We start from the raw sequence: 24,073 nt of genomic DNA on the forward strand, positions 1-24,073 counted from the left end.
TTGACTACAGTAATAAGCCTTCGTTGAGATCTTTTCAGCGATGTATCATACGTGAGACTTATTTTCATTGGTTCCAGAGTTATAGCCATCTCGTCATCGGAAATCAGCTGATTTTGAAGTCGAGAGTTGCTAAGGTCCAAATCCTAGTTTATACAGATTTGAATAGTAGTTCATGGATACCGGTGTTCTTTGGTTGTTGGGTTTCAATTAACCACACATCTCAGGGGTGGTCGACTTCAGACTGTACAAGACTACATTTCATTTACATTCATACATATCATCCTCTAAAATAATACCTTACGGTGGTTCCGGAGGCTAAACAGAAAAAGAAAATTTATAGCCAAATAAAATTTTAATGAATGAAATATTTGGATCTTTCAAGGAGAAGGCACATCAGTTCAAATCCGACCATATATATTACATATATTTTTCTTTAACTTATTTTTTAATTTAAATATATTGATTTATTAATAATAATTTTTAACCTCTGATTGTAAAAAAAAATAACAATAAATAATAACAATATTAAAAAAAATTTAAAAAATCAGAAGTCAGTAGTGAAAATTTTATGTACTTTTCATTTTAATTCAAAACTTTTACAATCAGAGGTTAATAAAAAAATAAAAATAAAATAAAATAAATAAATATATATGTATATGAAGTCGGATTTGAACTGATGTTTGCATGGTTACGAATTTGACACGTTCTCACTTACACCACGTATTTACTTGAGCGACGTGAAACAAAATTAATAAATAAATATGAAATGCTGATACGGACACCATAAAAAAATGTGATGCAATGTGGTGTGCACCATAATGCAGTTGTGTTACTACTGTCCGCTTTATTTAAGAATTGGTGGCTCGTATCTCACTTTCAAATGAAATAAGTTTAAATGAAGTGCAGCAAAAAATGTGTACATGTAATTTAATAGGCGTACAAGTAATTCATTTGGTATTCACATTTGATCTTTATTATTAACATAAATTAAAAGCTGGTAAATGATGATTTTTCATCATCATGGAAAAATCATCATTTACCAGCTTTTTTTTGAATAGTATTCATTTTATCGAAAACTTCAAACTTCTAATAATTAAAATCCATAATATGGATATGGAGCTTGATGTTTATGGGCATCGTTTACTGGGAGTTTAATGCGGAATAATATAAAAAAAATGTAAATTATAATTATTTTTTACTTGATTTCGTTCTATTTGTTTTTTTTTGTATATGGGATCAACATTACAAGATCTGCAGTCCTACAAAGAAGTGCTAATAATACCAGGCTGCAACAGTCTGATGGACTCCTCTAAGGCAGAGGAAATTCTGATCTTATTTTAAAACAATACACTGTTAAAAATAATTTATGTTAATTTCAAACAGAAAACTGTACCGGATTACATCCGACCCCGTTTAAGTAACTCTTAAAATAAACTGTATATGGAAACATATAATTTAGATTCATGTTAAATGACATACTAAAAAGTATATTGCTATTGTTTTATGCCGTTTGGTATTTTAATGTAGAATGAAGAAGTAAATTGTAACTTTCTCCGAAGTTTTCTTATTCGTAGTAGTGTTATTTTTTTACCCTATAACCTATTATTATATATTCTTTTTTTTTATATACTACCCGGTATTGTATGCATGTATGTAAATCATTTATTGTTTTTATTCTCTAACTGTTTTAACTGTGTCTATGATTTTTATGCATACCTAACAACAAGGAGAATAACTGTAAAAGCATGAATATTGTTTCACACACGAAATGTTACGCAAAATAATATACTTGGTTAATGTTCTTATCATGTAACGTTCTACATATTAAAAACACTGTAGAATATATATATATATATATATATATATATATATATATTATATTATACTGGCATATGTAAGTGAGTATTTTGTATTTATATACCGGTGCTGTAATGAACTAGTTGTATTTTTGTAACAACAATCTACCACAACTTTTTACGCAATTGTTATTTTATGGAAAACTATAGGTTGTTCATTAGATAAAAATCATATCTCTTGTATCACTCGGTCCGATAATTACATGATTGTACAATAGAAATGATATAGGGAGTGTTTAGTTTCATAAATAAAATTTTGCCTCTCAAAATTATTTATAGAATATTTAAAAAATTGTGAAATAACATTTTCTACGTTTAAATGTAGAAGGTTTCTATCCGTAGACTATTTATTTTTTCTTGTAAAGCGTATTCATTCAGAATTATTATGAAAGAATGAATAATATTATAATATTCTTTTCCGGATAATACGAATTGCCACCATATCGGCTTTACAAGTTAATAACCATGCTAAATATTACTCCGACAAAAATTACACAAGAGAAGAGACGGAATCTTTGTTTATATTTTTATAATAATTATTTCGGGTGCTTTAATCAGACATTGAAAGCACATTAAACGCATAAAAATAGCGTACTCATTTCCTGAAATAATGAAGTACGTACGTATGTAATTTCCATTCTCATAGGGCAAAATGACAAAAGCAGTCGGTGCCCGCCATCTCAAAAAATAAACAAATAAATAATTAAAGCACTCTATTTAGCCTTCGCTCTGGTAGTGAAAACCGAACAAGAAGCAAGTGTTCAAATCAATGAAATTAAAAAAAATTGTCAAAAGAACGGGCTTGAAAATCTCTTTTCCAAAAACCAAAATGATGACTAACCAAAAACAGTAGAAACAAAATACTGAAAAATCAAAATGGTAATCCAATTTAAATATTTAGGAGAGATCATAGACATGTGAATGGAGGAGACAAACCAACGATCGAGTCAAGGAAAATCAAACTATATAAACTTAATTTTGTGTTCCTTAAACTAAAAATTCTTATCGAGAAAAATCTGTTACCAACGCCGAGATCAAACATTACAACTCCGCAGTTAAGCCGGTAATCCTGTACGGCATAGAAATAGCTAGGTTACCCAATCTAGAAAATCTTCTAAAAATTAAAAAAAAAGAATATTTAGAAGAAGCAATGGACCCAAAATTACAGAAAATCGAACAAATAAATTTATGGAAGACTAGAAAACCTGGAAACCACAATACGAAAGTGAATAATAATATTCTACAGACACATGGTTAGAATGAGCCTTTCCAGAATCAACAAACAGATTTTTGAAAAACTTTTCAAATTGAAAAGTATGGAAGGTTACACCAAAGAAATCAAAGAAAAACTTCAAAAACTTACAATTAATGACGAAGATTGCTTAAATAGAGAAGAATTTAGAAAAATGCATTAACAAAATTAAGGTTCTTGTGAATGATAAGAAAAGACAAGCTGGTAACAAATAGACTGAAGAAAGATAGTCACTTCAGTCTCAAGGAATGAAAGACCTGTGGAAAAGGAAAAAAGAAGAGAAGAGAGTCAAAAGGAAATTATATTTGCGTGGTCCTTAGTTGGTCTGTTCGCGCACAAAAAAAACACTTCCTTACGGGTTTATCAAGAAAATTACAAAGTGGACTGATTTTCTGTTGTTTTTTTTATTGAGATAAATATTATGAGCTAAAATTCATATTTAACTCTCTAACAATAGGAAATTTTTTTTCTAGCGTGCCCTTCGGGCTGGTCTATTCGTAAAATCATTGTCATTGAACGTCGAAGGTTCTGACGTTCAAATCCTAGTAAAGGTAAAATAGTTTCATAGGGATTTGGATACTAGATTGTGATTACCGGTGTACTTTAACTACAGATCTCAGGAATGGTCGGTCCTGAGCCTGTACAAAATTTCACTTCATTTACATGTCTTACTCATCTTATTGAGCCATGAGGTTGCTTATTGTTCGCAAATCGAATATATCGCAATGTATCAGTTAGAAATAAAAAATAAAAAACTAAAGATTTTTGGGGTAATAATTACCTGATATAATTTATATTTTATTGTTCAGTTCATTTTTCGATCTGTACTGAAAATAATAGTTTTTAATGGCATAAAGCAAGCACTAGTTTTTATTTTTTAATGGTGGAAAAGTGACGTTAACGACTGTTAAACATTTTAACTCGGGGAAATTCGTAAAATAACTGGTGAGATGGTAACTGATCAATGCGGCCGACTTATGGCTCGACGCAAGTAGTAACATTAGCAATGCCACCCGTCCTTGCGGACAAACTGCTGTCTGATGGGCGTGTTCGCATTGGGTGGTGGCCTGTCGGGTGACGCGGCGTTCCTTCGACGAACTCTTCTTTAGATGCTGGATTCCAGGCCACAGGGTGAAGTTCTGCAATCGCACAGATAAAAAAGACCATTGTTATACGTGTGGTAAGGCCGGCGGCCATATACGTAAAGATTGTAAGCTGGAGCCTCGATGTATATTCTACAAGTTGTATGGTCATGCGCCTGGAGGTCGAGGATGCAAGATGGGTCCACCTGCTTCACAGAAACGTTATGGTGTCTTTGAGGGACAGCTCCACCCGGGAGGGTAGGGAGCGTTTGGATGGCTTCTTCCACCTTCAATGATTGGGTGGGGACTCCTTTGAGATGCCATTGAGGGGAATGTAAGACCATAGTCCCGATGGGAGATCCCTTTGGGGGTTCCCTACTAAAGAGGCGTCAAGACCGGAGTCCCGGTAGGCAGTTCCCTTTTGGGAACTTCTCATTTGAAGCATGGCATGCAAAAAGACCGAGTCCCGGCTGCCTGGGCGGGGCCTTGCGTCCTTCCGAGGTAGTTTGAGGCGAAGGCACCCCCCGCCCCAGGAGCTGAGTTAATGCTTAATTGTGTGTCCAGCTGGAGCTCCGGGGGCCGGGGAATCTAAAGATGAATAAAAAAAACATTTTAACATAAAATTTGAAAATAAGAAGACATTGATTTAAAAAAAATATATATATTGCGCAGTTCTGTGCAAGAAGATCAATTTTTCGTTAATATATTCTGTTTCCTTTTGTTCCGCTCAAACACATACCCAGTCATCACGACCCTCAAAGTAGGTAACCTGAATACGCCGAACACTATTTCTAACAGTAGATATCTTTCTTTCTTTTTCTGTTTAGCCTCCGGGAATTACCGTTCAGGTATTACTTCAGAGGATGAATGAAGATGATGTGAGTCTTGTACAGTCTCAGTTTGACTATTCCTGAGATGTGTGGTTAATTGAAACCCAACCACCAAAGAACACCGGTATCCACGATCTAATATTCAAATCCGTATAAAATAACTGTCTTTACTAGGACTTGAACGCTGGAACTCTCGACTTCCAAATTGCTGATTTGGGAAGACACGTTCACCACTAGACCAATCCGGTGGGTTAACAGTAGGTATCGCAAATAAAGAAACGTCAACATTCCAACTTGCAGCATCATAACGAACCACGCTTCTAACTTGTCCCGTTAAATTTTTTTTGATTATGAATTGAGCGTAACTCAAGAACGACTCAACCAATCATAATAAAATTATCATATGTACACATTTCAGATACACTACTACGGTAGATCTAAATTTTAATGAAAGTGATAGTAGTTTTGAAGTTTTTCGAGTCATAAAACTTTATACATAGGCATGTATATATATATATATATATATATATATATATATATATATGTGTGTGTATAAAGAAACCACATTTTAAATAAATAGTACTTCCGTTGTTCGCATACCTTAAAACGGTAAGAATATTATACAGTAAAGTATAAGGTGTTCAACGTATACCCATCACTTAGTTTAGTCTATAAATAATAATTTATTGGCAAACACGTAATAATTTACAGAAGGTGTTGAAAGTGATGCCATCCATATCAGCATGTGCTCTTGTCAGCACGTTTAACCACATCCTGGCTACCCTTATTAGCTGTACTCCGTATATTTCCTGGAGTGAGTCTATTTCCTTCAGTTCCTGCAGTGAGTGAGCTGTGTGGCAAGTGGCGCTGTCCTGTTGAAACCATCAATCACACTCATTTTCTTACAATAAGGCTATGAACTATTGGGTAATTAAATGGTAGACTGCAGCATTCACAGTTTTTTAATAAAACAAGGGTCTATTATTCGTCACCTTGAAACCTCACACCATACGACTATTTTTTGTAGGTGTAGGGGAGATTCAGATAAAATGTGGAGGTTTTCAGTACTTCAGGTCCGGTAGTTTTGACTGTTTACATAACCACCAAAGTGAAACTACGCTTCACCTGTGAGAAACGCTTGATTTAAAATGTCAATGTTGCCTTTAATAAAGTTATTGAACCGTTAACAGTAGTGAACCATTTTAGCATAATCAGCATTAGTTAGCTCATGGAAAACCTACATTTGATATGGATAGCATTTCAGCATTTTCCTAACTGCATTATTGGTTGAACCTAGTGAAGTGTTCTTTTCCCAGCTTACTCTCCGCAAAAATTTATGAGAAGATTTTGTAACTACGGGTTTTAATGCCTTTTATACTTGGCTCAGGCAGTGTACGAGCTTGTGACTTCACGAGCAGACTGAGTATTACTACTCGGCTTGAAAACATCAACTCCACGTATCAAATCGAAGTATTACTTATTATTACATTGTACGCGGTAATAACTATCATATTTACATTTACTAATTATAAACAATACGTAATTAATTTTTTTATAACCTTTATTTGTACTAAATTATTAATTTTTCATAATGTACAAAAGCTTACTTGAATTTTCTTCATACGTCTATTGAATTCAAACTTCTAGCAAGTTCACCATCCTCGCTAAACGAATCACTATCACTGTCACTTTCATTTTCACTTTCACTATCAGAGTCTACCCGTACAATATAACGTTCTGTCATTTCATCTAACAGTGGTTCCAGTTTTTCATACTCTTTTTCAATATCTTTTACTTTTTCACAATAGGGTTTCCAGTCATCTTCATTCATGGAATTAATTTTCTCCGTAGTTAATTTTTCAACATTTCTGAAATAAAATGTTGTGTTATGACTCACCATATGTCTTTTTACGGCTGACCATACCATCTCGATCGGATTCAAATGAGGATGGTACGGTGGAAGTCTTAGAATGACCATGATTTTTCAAAAGTTCATCCAATTGATATTTTTATACTTTAGTTTTATGTAACTTTACTAATTAATATAACTGTGGTTTCAGCATTTTTTAAATGTACGGAATTTGGGGTTTCTCCAGCCAATCTGTCATAGCTTTTCTTTTGGAGTTAGAATTTGTCGCTTTATCAATACCTGTATTGTGATAAAGGGGCGTTATCAACAACTACTACCAACATTGGTGGAAGAATTGGAATCAATTTTTCATGCGCCCATTTCATGAAATTGTATTCATGTTGTCCTGGTAGATATCACTTTTAGAACTGGCTTTCCAAGTTAGTAATGCGTTTGAAATGAAACTGATCTTCCTCCAACATGAATTATTATTAAACGGTCACCTTTATTAATCGCCACATGAAGTTCCTCAAAAATATCATCAGACCACGACTTTGTCAAACAATGCGAACTTAAAATGTACGTTTCGGATTGCCTGCAAATATTCAATTCCCTTCCATCTGATATCAGATTTCTCAATTAAAAGTTCTGCTGTATTTTCAGTTTTACGCCATTTGAAACCTAACTGTTTCAAAATAACAACTAAAGTTGATTCACTGCCGTTCAAATCAATAGATGACTGAAGTTCTTACCTTATTTTTTTTAAAGTAGGTAATTCATTCTTCTTTAAATTAAATTCATTAACTGTTCCTTTAACTACACCAAAATCAAAACTGTCCAGTCTACTGATAGATTTATAACGTTGTTTATACTTTTTCGGCGTGCTGAAAGAACACGATTGGGATGTTGATCAGAATTGGGAAGAATCATGTCTTCTGTTTTGAGTTTTTGAACCTGTGTTCTTGATATCCCACAAGCAGCAGCAGTTCTTTCTTCGCATTTTTGAATGCCTATTATATGTTTGTCGTCAGTTAATTTACCTGCTTTTAGAGCTTCTTTTTTCATAAAATTATAAAACATTATTGATAATTTTACGTGCTTGACTCTTAAGTTTTTTTTCTTAACTACGGATTTAAATTCTGCAATAACAAACTGCACTAATAAAACACAAACAAAAACTAATATATTACAAAAAAATTGCAAAAAGAAGTAATTTTAAAATAATATGACCGCAAAAAACGCTATCCGAATACCTTCAATGAACACGATATAAACCGGACTAAAGTTTATCTCTTTATACACGCATTGCGTACTACGATTGACGGATCTAAATATAATCGTGACGAAAGACATAATTTCTAACTATGTACAAATTTTTACAGGCCTGTACATAATACCAATCAGAGCATTAGTCATTGGTTAAGGAATTGTTATTGTTTACAAGATTGAGCCATTAAGCATTTTTATAAATGTAATCAACTCAAGTGAGAAGAATTGAACATACAACATAAATGCATTGTTTAGGCGCCCGTATTGTTTGTAAATCGAAAAATGAAACAAAAATAATGATAGCGCGCAAAAATAATGTTTTGGAAAATAATAATATAATGAGATATCAGCACGTGAATTCACAAGCTCGTAGATTCGCTGAGGCAACTATATCGTTAAACCTGTATCGGGCACGTTTCTGGTCTAACACTGAACCTGTTTCACGACAGATTTTAATTAACCTCTGAATAACACTTTTCATTGGTGCTTCCTTTGCAAATTTCTCCTGAACTTTCGCCGACACACAACATGAAATTTCATCTCTAAGTAGGTTTCAATCACCTATACATGTTCTTCAACAGTTAATCGAATCTTAACAAATAAAAACACACGATTACCCAACCTTGTTCAAAAGCCAATGCTCGACACAGACTGGTAGTAATCAAATGTGCAGGCAATAAACAGCCTGCACATTTGCAGGCATCCTCCTCTCTCCAACTCCAGTCGTACTAACATCTTCCGCATTATTTTACCCATCTCACCAATATTTTAACAAAAATATGCATTTAGCGTAAACTATACATTGCAAGTTGAGCACCCTTTAATACCGTAAAAGAAAAAAAATACAATTTCTTTATTAGAATTTTAAGAATAGCGCTTGAGAAGAAATCTACTATACTAATATTAATATGAACGAATCAATTTGTAGACTATTCCATACTCTATAGGCTGTCGCAGTAAATGACTCATTAAATATTACAGTACGTTCCAGAGGGTGCGGGGTGCGTAAAGCCTATTCAATTCATTCAAACGGCTTTGTGTCCGTTGAATAAGCTTTTAAATAAAAAAAAGACGACCCATCTTTTGAGCAGGTAGCTTAAAAATTACAACTATAAAATATTTTCGTCTTCCTAACAATTTTAATAATTGATGGCTTTTAAAAATAAGGTGTAACGTGGGAGTCTCTCTTAACATAGTTCAAAGCTCGTTAAAGCTTATTGTTATTACCTACAGAAAGTTAATTTCATAATGGATTATTGTTTTAAATTATAGGTCGTGTTGCTTATGAACGATTTTAGTAGCCTATTTTACTTTAAATTTCTCTTGAACTATAAAATCCAAGCCAAAAATCAAACAAAAAGAGGAAATAAAAGGTATAAAAATAGAAATAAATATTTTCATTTATTGGTATCTTCGTCAATAATATTTGTTGACTAAAATAAAATTTTATGAAGTTCAAAACACTATAAAATTATCTGGCGAAAGTAATAAAAATTAAAGCTAAGGAAATATTAAATATTTTTTACAGATTTAGAATATACTGAAACACGGTTAAATTACGATAACCATAATTAATCCGGTAAAGGTTCGTTCATAAATATTGTAACGCCTGATTTTAAGCCATTTTTGTCCTCCGTGTAAAGTACTAAGTAAAATACGCTATATATCATCCCTCAACGAGATGTTTTCGTTAATCGAATAAAATGCCATATTCGATTTTATGTGATGAAACTAGAAAAAAGTTTCCCAAAAACAAGTCCAGTTTATGGAAAAGGATTATACATTTAATGTCAAGTCACATAACGGTAACACACATGACTCAAGGAAATGGCGTAGCCATTTTCAATAATAACAACCATACCATGTCAGGCTTACTAGAGAAAATGATGAATTAAGCTGAATATAAGTAGATAGATAGACATTTTACATTGCAGACTGTAACACATTAGAAAGGCTGAAAATAAATAAAATTTATTTATAAATATATTTCTAATAATTTTTTTCCCTTTTAACCTTGATTAAGCTCGTGTAGACGATTTTTAAAGTACTTGTTTTGAGTATTTTACGTTTTGCTTAGTGCATTGTAGGTAGGAAGAAAAACGGAAACATTCAGATGAAGGTGTAACAGGATTTCCGAAAAATTTTACAAAAAATTAAAATGCGGAAAGTTAACAGAACATTGCTTGTCCTTAATTTAAATATTTCATGTTTCAGGAAGAAGAGGTTCCGTTTTCATGTCTACATCTTTTTTAATTACCGTTTGTTAGTATATAAAAAAAAAAAATTATTGCAAGTAGTTTTATTTTTCTTCTTGTATTATACTAAAAAATAAATTTTAATGAATAGCAGACCATTCATTTTTAAATAAATTAAAATCATAATTATTATCAATTTTAATAATTATATTACGTAAAATCTAACCAGCTGTCAATCGTAATACGACATTTTAAATATATTATTTTTTCACCGGGCTTGTCTAGTGGTTAACTCGTTGTTGAAAATCAGTTAGTTTAACAGTTGATTTTCGAAGTCGAAGATTCTGAGGTTCGAATCCTAGAAAAAGCTAGTTGTTTTTATACGGATGTGAATACTAAACGGTGGATACCGATGTAATTTGGTGGTTGGGGTCCAATTAACCACACATCTCAGAAATGGTCAGCCTGAGTCTGTAAGACTGCACAAGAGTACCTCATTTACATGTTATACATATTCTCATCTCATGGGCTGTGGGGGGAAGAGTTGGTTATTGTTCACTAGTTGAATAGATTGCAATGTAAACATTAGTAAAATATTAAAAAAAGTCATTCTCATATTCTCGTACTACATGTACTTTGATATGCTATTTTATGTAAAGACAAAATTTAAATTCGCAAGTTGGAATTTTTCTACCTCAAGATGATCAGTCCTGATACAACACTAAATTAATAATAATATAAAATTAATTACTGTCTTGGTTATACAGACACTCAAATCATATTTATAATAAGAAAAACAATTAAAAAAAGGCTGACAATAAAGTTGTAGTACTTTCCTGACATTGGTTATTTATTCTTATATGGTGGAAAAAGAGTAAAACATGAAAATAAACCAAAAATATTCAAAAAATCTATATTTTAAAAAAAAATTTATATGCTCTTCCACCCCCAATATTGCCGCCAAAGTATTATTTGGGGTTATTTGCATTACTGCTATGCCTAGGAAGACATAAAAAATATTCGGTTTAAAAATATGCGATAAATTACAAAATAACATTTTTAGATTTTTGGGATAGGACGAATTTTTATGTAAATTTTATGTTTTTAAATAATAAGATAAGTTTGCCCGCATATACTCAGATTAATATAAAGTGGGGTTATGTTTGCAAAATTTTAGGAAATTTATCCCAAAAAAATTATTTATCCCATCCTCTGAAGATATTGACCCCAAACGTTTACCAATAAACTGCCTCTGTACAAAATTTCATCAATAACGGTTTATCCACTCAAACGTTATTAAGCTTCAAACACGCTAACGCACGTACATACGAACATTACCCCCATATTTTTTGTTTTGGGGGGGGGGGGTTTCTGGGTCATGAAACGTCAAGAAATGCAAAAAAATCTATACCTCATTTTTTGACTGATTACCATACTTTCATTCTTGCTGCATAACTCGAGCGCTATTTTGCCAGAAAAGTCAAAAGTACTCAAAATTTCATTTTATTGTTTCAACATAAAAACATTTGTTATAGCAGATGATCGGTGACAATATTAACCACTTAATTAAGATGTTAATTAATTAACATGTTTTAAGTGTTTTGTTTTTTTTTTTTATTAATAAAAACGTCTATTTTAAGATATCGTTTAGAAATTCAGGTAGATTAACCTTAATTTCAGTAATAAATAAAAAGTAAACTTAATCTCCGGAAAGTAATATACATAGAGCCACCTCCATCAAATATCACCACTCAAATACCAAGGATATAATAATTGTAAACATTTTCTCAACATCAGCATGGATCTAGTTGACATCTGGCAAAACTAAGAACGCCGTTATACTTGAATAGATCAAGGATAATAAGGGAAATTGTATGAAAAAGACACTCTACACAAAGATCGACCACGAAATGAGATGAATAAACCCACAAAAGAATTACTACAACATCCTTTCTAGGCTTTAGAGGTAAGTTAGGATGCCATCCATAGTTTACCGGATATTATATTGTCTGTATTCTGGATGGAGAGAGCTCAATTTGGATAAATTATTTTGCGTTGATTAGATAAAAATATATCCTATAAAAATTGGTTTCCTTCAGTTACTCAAAATTATCTTGAAAATGGACTTTTGCTTGCTTCATTAAAGAAAACTTTTACCCTTTCCTAGAATTGTATGGAAGTTGGACGATGCCAAATGAAGATAAACTTTAAAGTTAGTTCCTCAAGTTTACGCTAGTAATTTAATGAGATTTTAATTTATGCCTATTTACAAGCATTGTTTTATATTTATTAAGTTATATAGTTAAAAAAAAAAATAGTGAGGTTTCTTGATAGGATAATCATTTTAGCTCTTCTTAATCTGTGCTGAATTGGCTTTAACTGGGTCAAGTTTCAAGAATTTTAGCATGATAACAATATTCAAAAACTAATTAAATAGGGTTAGCTAGTGAGGAGTGGTTTTGACATTTGTGTTAATGTATTTAATCAACTGTTTTTTTAACATTTGATATGCACACATCTTTTGAGGATGATTGTATTTTTTAAATTATGCATGTGTTATTTCGAAGTATTTTTTTATATCTTTATGTATATGGTAATTATTTAATAATACAGTACATTTTCTATAATTTATCGATCTTTATCTGACCTGTTTTTCATAAAACAAAAGACTTTACGCTTTTTAACGATCTTCTTTCATTGTTTCTATTCTATTTTTTTTTAATATTTTTCTGTTTACAACAATAAATAGTATTTCTATTGTTATATTATCATTATTAAAAAGTATTGTAAATTTAAAATATTTTAGATACGATTTTTATCTAAAAATAAATTTAGTATTTAAGTACATTCCAACATCTTTTATTTTATTATTATTATTCTGTTTAATATTTCTCGTATTAATAAAGACGTATTAGTCTACGTCAACTTAACGTGCATTGTGATCCCTATTATTTATGTTTATAAACGGCTTTTCTTTTCATCTCTTACCAACTTGTATTAGCTAACAGTGAAGTAAATGGAATGTACAGCTAGCCGATAGAAGGTCTTTTGTGAACGTGTATGCAAGTGCACGTGTGTATATTTGTTTGTGTCGGATACATGAGAACACCTGGTTCTCAAAAGACTGGTTTTCTTCTTATTTTTTTTCTTTGCAAATCATGGATCATTTTTAGGGTTTCGTTGAAACCCTTGTACTGATACTTATCTGTCTGCTTGCCTTCAACAGAAATTGCAAATTGAACCACTGGAGCTGAAAATTTAGCATGTAAATACAACTTAGTGGAGTATAAAAAATATTCAGACATTTTTCATATTTAAAAAGAATAAATGTTGTAAAAAAAAATAATTTTTTTCTAATTTGTTAGTTTAAGTTAAATGAAAGCTCTTTTTTGCAAATATTATACTAGCGGACCCGACAGACGTTGTCCTGACGCGGCATTATTCTGTAATAAATGCACACACATAAATATAAGTAACTTAATTAAGTTAAAATTAGCAGGAATGTGTTCTAAATTTCATTAAAATTAGTATGATATTATCAGTTTGTGATTGTTGTATTATTGTAATGGGTTTATTGATTAATTATGTGTAGTATGGTTAATATTTATTTTCACTAAATATTGAGATGTCCGATGAAAATTGAATTAAAAAATCGAAACGTCGTAAAATTAATAATTAGTATAATTAATAAATTTTCATCCACATTACTACTAATTTTCACCTAACATCATTCTAAAAAAGTACCTCCTACATATTTTTTTATTTTTATTTAATAATTTTGATGTTTCATAACCGTGTAACAGCTTAATTAATCAATTAATAAAAAAATTAAAGTACTGTAAAAAAGCAACGTAGTTAAACTTTTAGTAGAAATTTTTATCATTTTTCTCATTCTTTATTTTAACATCTATTTTACCAAATTTTAGATAATTGTAAATTAAAAATAATTTTAGAAAACCTTTATAAAATTAATCAGCTAAAACATTATAAATTCAATTTTTTAAATATACTTTAAACTATATTATAAGTAACTTATATTTTAATTTTATAAATGTTATAATTTATTTTACAAACTTAAATTTTTATTTTCAAAGAGCCGTTCAATACTTCATAAGTTGCATAGAATCAAATGAGAACTGACAATTTAAATTTGTAGGTTAACTTGATTGTTATTGAATGTATACATCATTAAAATTCATGTAAAATACTCACTTCAATAGTGCACCTTACAAATTTGCACAATGTACATTTTTTAATTAAACTTTAAACGTTATTTCAATAAATAATAATATAATATAATATTCTCAATAAGCGCGCAATTCTAGCAGACTCGGCAATGCTTCGCTATTGCTAGATCTGAGTATACATACAGATTAAATGACAACAATTGGAAGTTTCATAAAACCTTAAAAAACTGAACATTAGTAATTTAACAAAATTTGACCTTTAACTTTATAAAAGTCAGAATGTAAATAAATCCAAATGGCAAAACAACAGCACTACCTATCGGATTTAATTCACACCACTCTCTAATCACAGTATTCGGTGGAAAATAATTTTTTAACGAAAAGTGTTGTGGCTGCAAAATCATTACAATTAATACTGAACATTAAGAAACTTACAAAACATTAGGGAACCTTATAAAATTTCACCTTTAACTTTATAAAATTCAGAATGTAAATAAATCTAATTGTCAGAACAGCACTACCTATCGGATTTAATTCAAACTATTCTCTAAACACAGTAGTTGGTTAAAAATACGAATTTTAATGTAAGAACAACACTAAGCTACGACGCAAGTAACTGATATGCGAAAAAGCAACAAAATTAAAAAAAATCCTAGAATCCGATCGCAGCACCAACTACCGGGTTTGACTGATAAACCAAAAATTAAAAAAAAAAAACTTCTAAAACGCGATCGCAGCTCTGCCTGCCGGACCCAATTGTGAACCTTAACCATCCCAAGATCAACAACACATAAATAAATTAAAAAAACATTTTCACTTCAATACTGTACCTTACAAATTTGCACAATGTATATTTTTTAATTACATTTTAAAACATTATTTCAATAAATAATAATATAATATTTCTCAATGCGCGCACAATTCTAAACGCGATCGCAGTGCTGCCTTCTTGTTACTTAATCAGTTGTGATTTTGTTTACATTGGCAACGGCCATACGGGCTCTTTGATTGGTCGTTGTGTTTGACAGCGGGCACCTTGCATTGATCTGATTGGTTTTCTTTTGTTTACATTTCCATCTGATCTATTAGCCTCTTATTTATTAAAACACTGTTTTCTCGCGAGTTTTGTAACACAATAACACACAATTACGAAATATTTTTCTCAATTTGATCGCAGCACCAACTGTCAGGACAAACTAAAATTAAAATAGAATATTATTGAATATTCGATAAGGCGATGGTAGTGCAGTCTGCCGGATCCAATGTAAAACATTCCAAAATCAACAACTACTTATAAATAAAAAATTAATTAAAAAAACATTTTTCAGTGGACCAAATTGTGAATATAAATCATTCTCGAATCCCCTTGAACACACACAAAAAATTTCATCAAAATCGGTCCAGCCCGTTTAGGAGGAGTTCAGTGACATACACACACGCACACAAGAAATATATATATAAATATATATATAGATAGATCTAGATATACAACATATAAATATACATTGTAATATATTATATATAATTATTATAATTGGAATTTCAGGCTGGCAGAACCAGAAAAATCTTTCCGATGAGATAAAAAAAAATCTATCGTACTGTACTTTTATGTCGTCTCTAAAATTGCGAAAATATCCGTAATACGATCAACAGAAATTATATGAGAATATTTATTTAGGCTATACTAGATCATTGATTTACAATTAAGATTCCCAACCATTCCTTCACCTCACAATAATGTCAGGCAACCGCCTACAGCCACCATATGCGACTACCTCCGCGAACGGAGCGCACTAAACCCTCCACAAAACTAAGGCCGCATCAGGCGCATTCCAGTTACACCAAAAGGCCTTCAGTGGTCGGACCGAAGAGAATCCCGCATATATTTTGCTAATCTCCCAAGGAATAATCCGTAAAAATATTTTCCGCAAACACAATCTACAAAGGATCAGAACGCAATCCCATACTCCGTCCATCTTAATAACAAACTAAAAATAAAATGATTACCGTCATTAAAAATTAAATAATCGCGAGATAAATAGAAAAATCCAGCAGCGAGTGACTGATATCCAGGCTGTCCAGTAAACAGGGGGGTAAAACATCCTCAGACATCCATGTGTTCCTTTCCGTTCATTGATTATTTGGTATTACAGTAGATTAGTTATTCGATTTTCCCTTAGATTATTAGTTATTATATTTAAACTTTCTGAGGAAAATGATAACTTTATGAACGATATTGAGCTTAAATTGCATTTCCAGTAATTAAATTTTATTATTTTTATTACATAATTACCTGAAGTCAGAGTGGTCGTAACACCATATCGGGCAATAAAATCTTTATAAATAACATTTTAAAATACTGCCTTTGTAGCAATAAGTATTCTGTAAAAATAAAGAGTAAATAAAATTGGATAAAGCTCTTTTAAGAACAAAAAAAAAATTCGATATAGCCGTACTTCGATTACCTTTCCCAATATAGATTTTTCGTTCATACGATTTCGTAGATCGGATAATATGCTGAGAGAAAGTCTGCTTTTAGTAAAGTAGTTCACTAATCTGTGCAAATTAGATGAAAAAAATTGCAAATAATCAAATAAAGGAAGAAAAACCTTTTATTTCAGTTGTCGACTTAACTGAACGTGTCGTCAATAATTCATTTTTAGAAAGTAAAAATAAATAATTTTTCTTGTTAACTAACAGAAAAATAAAAAATAAAATATATTCTGAAATCGTACATAGTTCTCTAGCCTAACATGCTTAAGCTTTTTTTTAAACTTACAACTTACAACCTTAAGTCTGTTTATCAATTATCTTATACCCTTAAGTGAACTAAATGAATCTATAACGGATAAGAGAAAAAGAGTTGTATAAGAAAAATATTCCCTGTCGAAGATCAAGGGATTTTTACCGGAGTGAGAACAATACCATTTCTTAACAATTTTGTATTTCAAATATATGATGCAACAATTTATTTTTTTCCATATACTAAATAGCTAAGTGTAAGTTTAGTTTCCTTAAGGAATGTTCTCGCACATTCCCGGAATTTTGTAGCGTGTTTAATTATCCAACTGAACCATTTATCTTTTAACCTTTCCGGTGATATATCACACAATGTTTGCAGGAGGGTTGTTATGTGGCGGAAGGGGGTATAAAGATTATCATGAATTTAAAAAAAAAATTAATTAAACCATATTTATTTACAGTTGGTGATATTGAAAGAATCGTTTATCATGTGTATAAAAAAGAATATCGACGTTTTAATTCGTTAAAATTTCTCTTTGGCAAGATATACAGTCTTGATTTAAGGTTAGAATTAAAGAGTAAAAAGAACGGTTTTAGTTGTGTGCATGGTCATACACTGATTATTATTTTTCTCCTTGACAGAGCCACTAGCACAGAAAGCGATACCTGAACACAAAAAGCCTTCTGTGTTTTGCAGTTTGCTGAATGTGAATCTGTCGTTACATTTCAACGTTCATTTCGAAGAAAATTTAATTATGAACCTCCAAGCGACAATAAAATACATCGATAGCGTAATCGATTTGAAACGACTGAATGTATGTAGATATTAGTACGGGACGATCAAGATGTCTGAAGAAAGTTTAGAAAGTGTCAGGGGTCTTTCCTGCATAAAAGATTTTGTCCTAAAAGATCTACTAGAAAGACAGCCGCGAACTAGCAATGCCGATGATTTATGAATTGTTTTAAGAAAACGATTACATATGCGTCCATATAGTTTATAGCTAATAATTTAGAAGACTACCAAAATTTTGTATCATGAAGATGACGATTTTTTTTATCGTATTGGGTTCAGTGATGAGTCAAAATTTCATTTTGGTGGGAAATTTATCTGACATAATATCCGTAACTGAGGGGTCAGAAAATCCCATGCAGTCTTACAATACGAAAGGGACTCTCCAAAATTAAATGTTTTTGTGCAGTCCGACGGCAAGTTTACGGGCCATTCTTTGAAAATAAGTACCACTTATGATATTGTTGAAAAGCTCTCTATGAGGGCTTATTACTGCAGTTTAGAATAAGTCCAAAATCAAAATTTCTTTGGATTTCGGGCTTTTTTGGGCACTTTTAGTTCAGTCTGATAGCAATCAAAAAGAGAGGTGCACAACTAGATGTTACAACAGTACTAAATCCAAAATTTCAACATCCTACGGCTAATCGTTTTTAAGTTATGCGAGATACATATGTACTTACGTACGTACAGACGTCACGCCGAAACTAGTCAGAATGGATTCAGGGATGGTCAAAATGGATATTTCCGTTGAAATTTGAAAACCGACATTTTTGACGATCACAATACTTCCTTTACTTCGTAGAAGGAAGTAAAACGTTCTCTGTTTTAAAAATGTGAATAATAGTAGAATATTGCAAATGGAGCCCTCGATCACTCGTTTATTATCAATACTAGCTTCTCCCGGCGTGCCTAAGGCATGCCCTCCGCAGTTAGGCTCTCCGGGCGGATTGTCCTGGTGGACGGCGTCTCGGGATGGGATTATTAGGTGTCCGAAATTGATTACCTCTTGTGTAAAAATGTTTTTTTTTTTTGATTGATGAAAATTGATCAAGGAAATGCGAAAAAATATCAGAAAATCTTCATACTTAAATTTGGTTAAGATCGGTTTATGCACAGGCGCCGATGTTTGAATTTTTTTTGGCGGGAGCTCAGAGAAACACAAAGGAAGAGTAAGGATGAGGAATATGTTAAAAAATTATATTATATAGTATAATTTAAATTTATATATATATATATATATATATATATAGGAACTCAGACAGACAAACAAAAACACAAAGAAATTTATTAATAAACATATAAAAAAAACCTTGAAGCAACTCTTTTATTATATTTAAAATACCGGCCCTGAAAAGGACCATAGGGTTCGTTATCGTTCAGTTAAGCACCCTTCCTCATTAGCAAATAAGTTTGAGGGTGCGTGCACTTTTAAACTTTTCTCTTCAATAAACAAAAATCGCTGTTCCACTTATCAATCTAGACCATCCCAAATCTCTCTAAAAACAACATTTTTCACTCGTTTATCTCTATGCTCAGTAGATAATTTCACTTTAACTTTCACTCTACTCCATGATTTTACTCTTGATAACGCAACATACAACTGTCCACGACCAAAAACTTCTCTTCTCAAATCAATATCAACCAATTCAAAAGTTTGCCCTTGAGACTTATTAATCGTCATACAAAAAGCTAATCGCCCAGGAAAGTGAAGGCTCTTCAATGAAAACCCTTGTGTACTCTCATCAATCAAAGTTATTCTAGAAATAATTCAGTATTAATTCAGTACAAAGAGTACTCTGTAATGGCCTCTAAATAGAAATATAAAAATATATTTAAAATTAATAAAAATTCAATATTAAATAATAATAATAATAGAAAAGATGAATTTGTAAAGTAAATTAAAACATCAGTATTTATAATAAAAAGACAGTTCCTTTTTTAAATTAAAATTAATATTCGATGAATAATGAATATGAAAATTTTATGATATCAGAAAAGGATGATGAAGGATGGTCAAAAGAAACAGTTTTCCAGTCGTATCATGGTTAATTTGAGTAAATACTTTTTCGATTTAGTTCATTATTTTATGAAGAAAAACAATCACATAAATAAAAAAATATATTATTAAAATACATTTCGCATACATATCGATTAAAGAAATAAATATATATTACAAGTATAAATAATAAGTACAAGTAGTAAATACATAATAATATAACAAGTATACATACACCTGACCGCCACGAGACATGTACTAACGAATCGGGGTTTTCCGCTAATGATAGTTACATTCCGGTGCCTATGACATCACTCGGACAGTTGGTTATATGCTAAGTTAAGGGGGACGGACACACTTACAAATGCCCTTTAGCAGAATAGGATTATGGCACCTTTTTTCTCCAAAAATATAATATATATATATATAATATACATTGTTAAAAAAAAATTAGCTATTATAATGGTAGTCTTTATTGCAGTCGGAAATCTGAAATTAGTGGTAATTGGCAAAAATTAGTTTGATTAAACCAAAATTGAACATACACAAATACTATAGTCAAGCCATTATAAAAAAACCATCCCATAATTAAATTTCTCGGATCCGTAACCATATATTATTTTAAATTAATGAAAAGCACACTCACTGTAGATGCAATTAAAATGTAATGTAATTTGAAAAGTTACTTGTATAAATAGTAAATAAATATATTTTATATGCAAACTAGATGTAAGTGTAATTTTAGTGGGCGATTTTCTGTCAACATTGACATTTTAAATGGGTGGATATTTTTCCTATTTCACGCCTACTCTTTGTTACACTATTATGTTTACCTTTACTTTTGTTCTTTTTTTTTTAAATTGATTCACCTCGTTGCTGAATATTTCACAGGCGTTGTTTATCTCGCTCACGTTGGTACACAGCAATTCAAAATCCTTGGCAACGTAACGGGAAATTTTAGTTCGTATAAAACACAGTATATACTTTTTACATAAAAACGTTATGATTTCGTTAATCCATATTAATTTATGCAATTTACGTAAAAATACATTTTACTTTAAAATTTTAGCCGTATACTGTATTTATTTTTAGCAAGTCATCGAATTTTTTGTCATGTAAATGATTGTGTGCTGAGTTTGTTCCATAATAGAAGTATATATGACTGTTTTAATACGAAAAACTTGATATATAGGTCGTATAAAATTGTCCCATTTCTTAATCGATATTTTTCTCACTAAGTAGTAGCACTGTACATAAATTATTATTCCAACAAAAAAGGGTACACTAACTTGTTTGCTTTATGATTCGATTTTTCTTTTATCCGTAAAGCATTTAACGATTGAGATACAAGCATAACTACTCGTACATTAATTTTGTTTCACGTCGCTCAAATAGTTATGTGATGTAAGTGAGAACGTGTCGGATCCGTAACCATACACACATCGGTTCGAATCGACTTCATAAACATATGTTTTTTTACCTTTTTTTTAATTTAAATATATTGATTTATTAATAATTATTAACCTCTGATTGTAAAAATTTTTGAATTAGAATGAAAAGTACATAAATTTTATTTTACAAATAACTTCTGATTATATTTGAATTGATATTATTGAATTATTATTTATTGTTAAACATTTTTTTTACAATCAGAGGTTAATACTTATTAATAAATCAATATATTTAAATAGAAAAAAGAAGTTAAAATATATATATATATGAGGTCTGATTCGAACCGATGTGCCTTCCTCTTGTAAGATACAAATATCTCATTAATTAAAATTTTTTTGGCTGTAACTCTGGAACCAATAAAAATACGAGTAAGTATCACTTACAACATATCGTTGAGAAGCTCTCAATGAAGGCTTATTACTGCAGTTAAGAAAAAATCAAATTTATTTGTGATTTTGGGTTTTTTGGACACTTTTGGTCCAGTCGATTGCAATCAAAAGGGGAGGTGTACAACTAGATATTACAACAGTCCTAAATAAAAAATTTCAATATCCTACGGGTAATCGTTTTTGAGTTATACCTGATACATACGTACGTACGTACGTACAGACATCACGCTGAAACTTACCAAAATGGATTCAGGGATGGTCAAAATGGATATTTCCGTTCAAATCTGAAAACCGAAATTTTTCGCGATTACAGTACTTTCTTTACTTCGTACAAGGAAGTAAAAATCGCTTTAAGCAAGTTTTTTTTATTATTTCTTACCTATTAATTTTATGAAATATGTGCTATAATATTTAGTACACCTATTCAAAAATAAATTAAAAAACTTATGATTATTAAACTTTATATCCTATACCATCACACGTATCTATCTATGTAGTAAATATAATTATTTTCTTGTATGAAGTAAAGGAAGTACTGTGATTGGAAAAAAAGACGGTTTTAAGATTTCAACGGAAATATCCATTTTGACCATCCTTGAATCCGTTTTGACTAGTTTGGGCGTGACGTCTGTACGTACTTATGTACCTTGCATAACTCAAAAACGATTAGCCGTAGGATGCTGAAATTTTGGATTTAGTACTGCTGTAACATCTAGTTATGCACCTTCTCTTTTGATTACAATCGACTGAACCAAAACTTTCCAAAAGAGCCCAAAATCCATTAGATTTGGATTTTTGATTTTTTGTTAATTGCATTAAGAGCTTAATTAATGAATTAATTAATTTATTGCTCATTGAGAGCTTTTCAACGATATAAGTGGTACTTATATTCATTGGTTCCAGAGTTAGAGCCAAATAAAATTTTAATTAATGAAATATTTGGATTTTATAAGCGGAAGGCACATCGGTTCGAATCAGACTTTATTTCCTTTTTTTAACCTGATTTTTTTAAATTTAAATATATTGATTAATTAATAATTATTAACCTCTGATTCAAAAAAAGAAAATTTACGATAAAAAATAATTCAATAATAACAATAAAAAAGAAATTATGAAAAAATATCATAAGTTATTAATGAAGTAAAATTTTACGTACTTTTCGTTTAAAAAAATGTGTTTATGAAATTAATGGACGTACCAGGAAGTCATAGTACCAGGTGTCCATATCAGATTTCTTTTTATTTTTGTACCCATGTTAAAATTTTTTTCACTTTAATTTCATTAATTATCAATTAATTGATGCTAGTAATGAGTGATTATCAAAAATAGGCAAAAAGATTGACTGTAAAAGTTTTCCAGAATGATTGAAAATATGAATTCACTAAAAGCTTTTAATATAATTTAATAAAAATTAAATAAAAACAGAATTAATAACACAAGTTGGTGATTATAACGTCAAACCTCGACTTAAATTATCAGAATTTCTGATAAAAAGTGAAATTCAATTTTCTATTAATAGAGTGTCCTGCTTGTTTATCAGAAGAAAAGTTCACAAATCACGTTTGTATCGAAGTTAAAAAATTTGTAACCTGTTTGATTATATGTTCAACCATAATCGTATATATCTATTACAGGTTGTTCAACTTAAAGGAGCCCTCTCACTTACTTTAGTCTATAAATAATAGTTTTTTGGCAAACACTTGCATAATAATTTACAGAAGGTGTTGAAAATGGTGTTCATTCACTTCTAATCATTTCTCAACAAGTTGTCAACCCTCTCTATTTCCTGGATGTCATTGGTAATGTTTATATGCAATTCCTGCAGGGTGTGCGGATTGCTACTATAAACGATTTATTTTATAAGAAACCCACAAAAATAAGTCTGAACTAGTCAGATCATGGTATCATGGTGGCCACAATCTTTAAGAAATGATTTTTTCGGCAAAAAAATCCTGCAGCATCTCCGTAGTAGTAGAGCGAGTTGTGTGGCAAGTGGGGCTGTCCTGATGGCGACCAGCAGTCACGCTAATTCTCTTGCGGTAAGGCTGTGAAATGTTAGATAATTTCATTGTAGATGGCAGCATTGTTTTAAAAAACACCACAAAATCTTATTTTTCGTCTCCTTGAAACCGAACACCGTACGATCTTTTTTTGTGGGTGCAGGAGATACTCAAAGAAAATGTA

General features: G+C 30.9%; 1 protein-coding gene across 1 annotated transcript in view; it reads left to right on the plus strand.

The window, feature by feature from the left end:
- The window catches only part of LOC142326274 (uncharacterized), a 205,334-nt gene that overhangs the window by 73,488 nt on the left and 107,773 nt on the right, over window positions 1–24,073 (plus strand). The gene's annotated exons all lie outside the window — the stretch shown is intronic.

This window comes from Lycorma delicatula, chromosome 6 (genome assembly GCF_047948215.1).
Source record: "Lycorma delicatula isolate Av1 chromosome 6, ASM4794821v1, whole genome shotgun sequence".
In the NCBI taxonomy this organism is placed as follows: domain Eukaryota; kingdom Metazoa; phylum Arthropoda; class Insecta; order Hemiptera; family Fulgoridae; genus Lycorma; species Lycorma delicatula.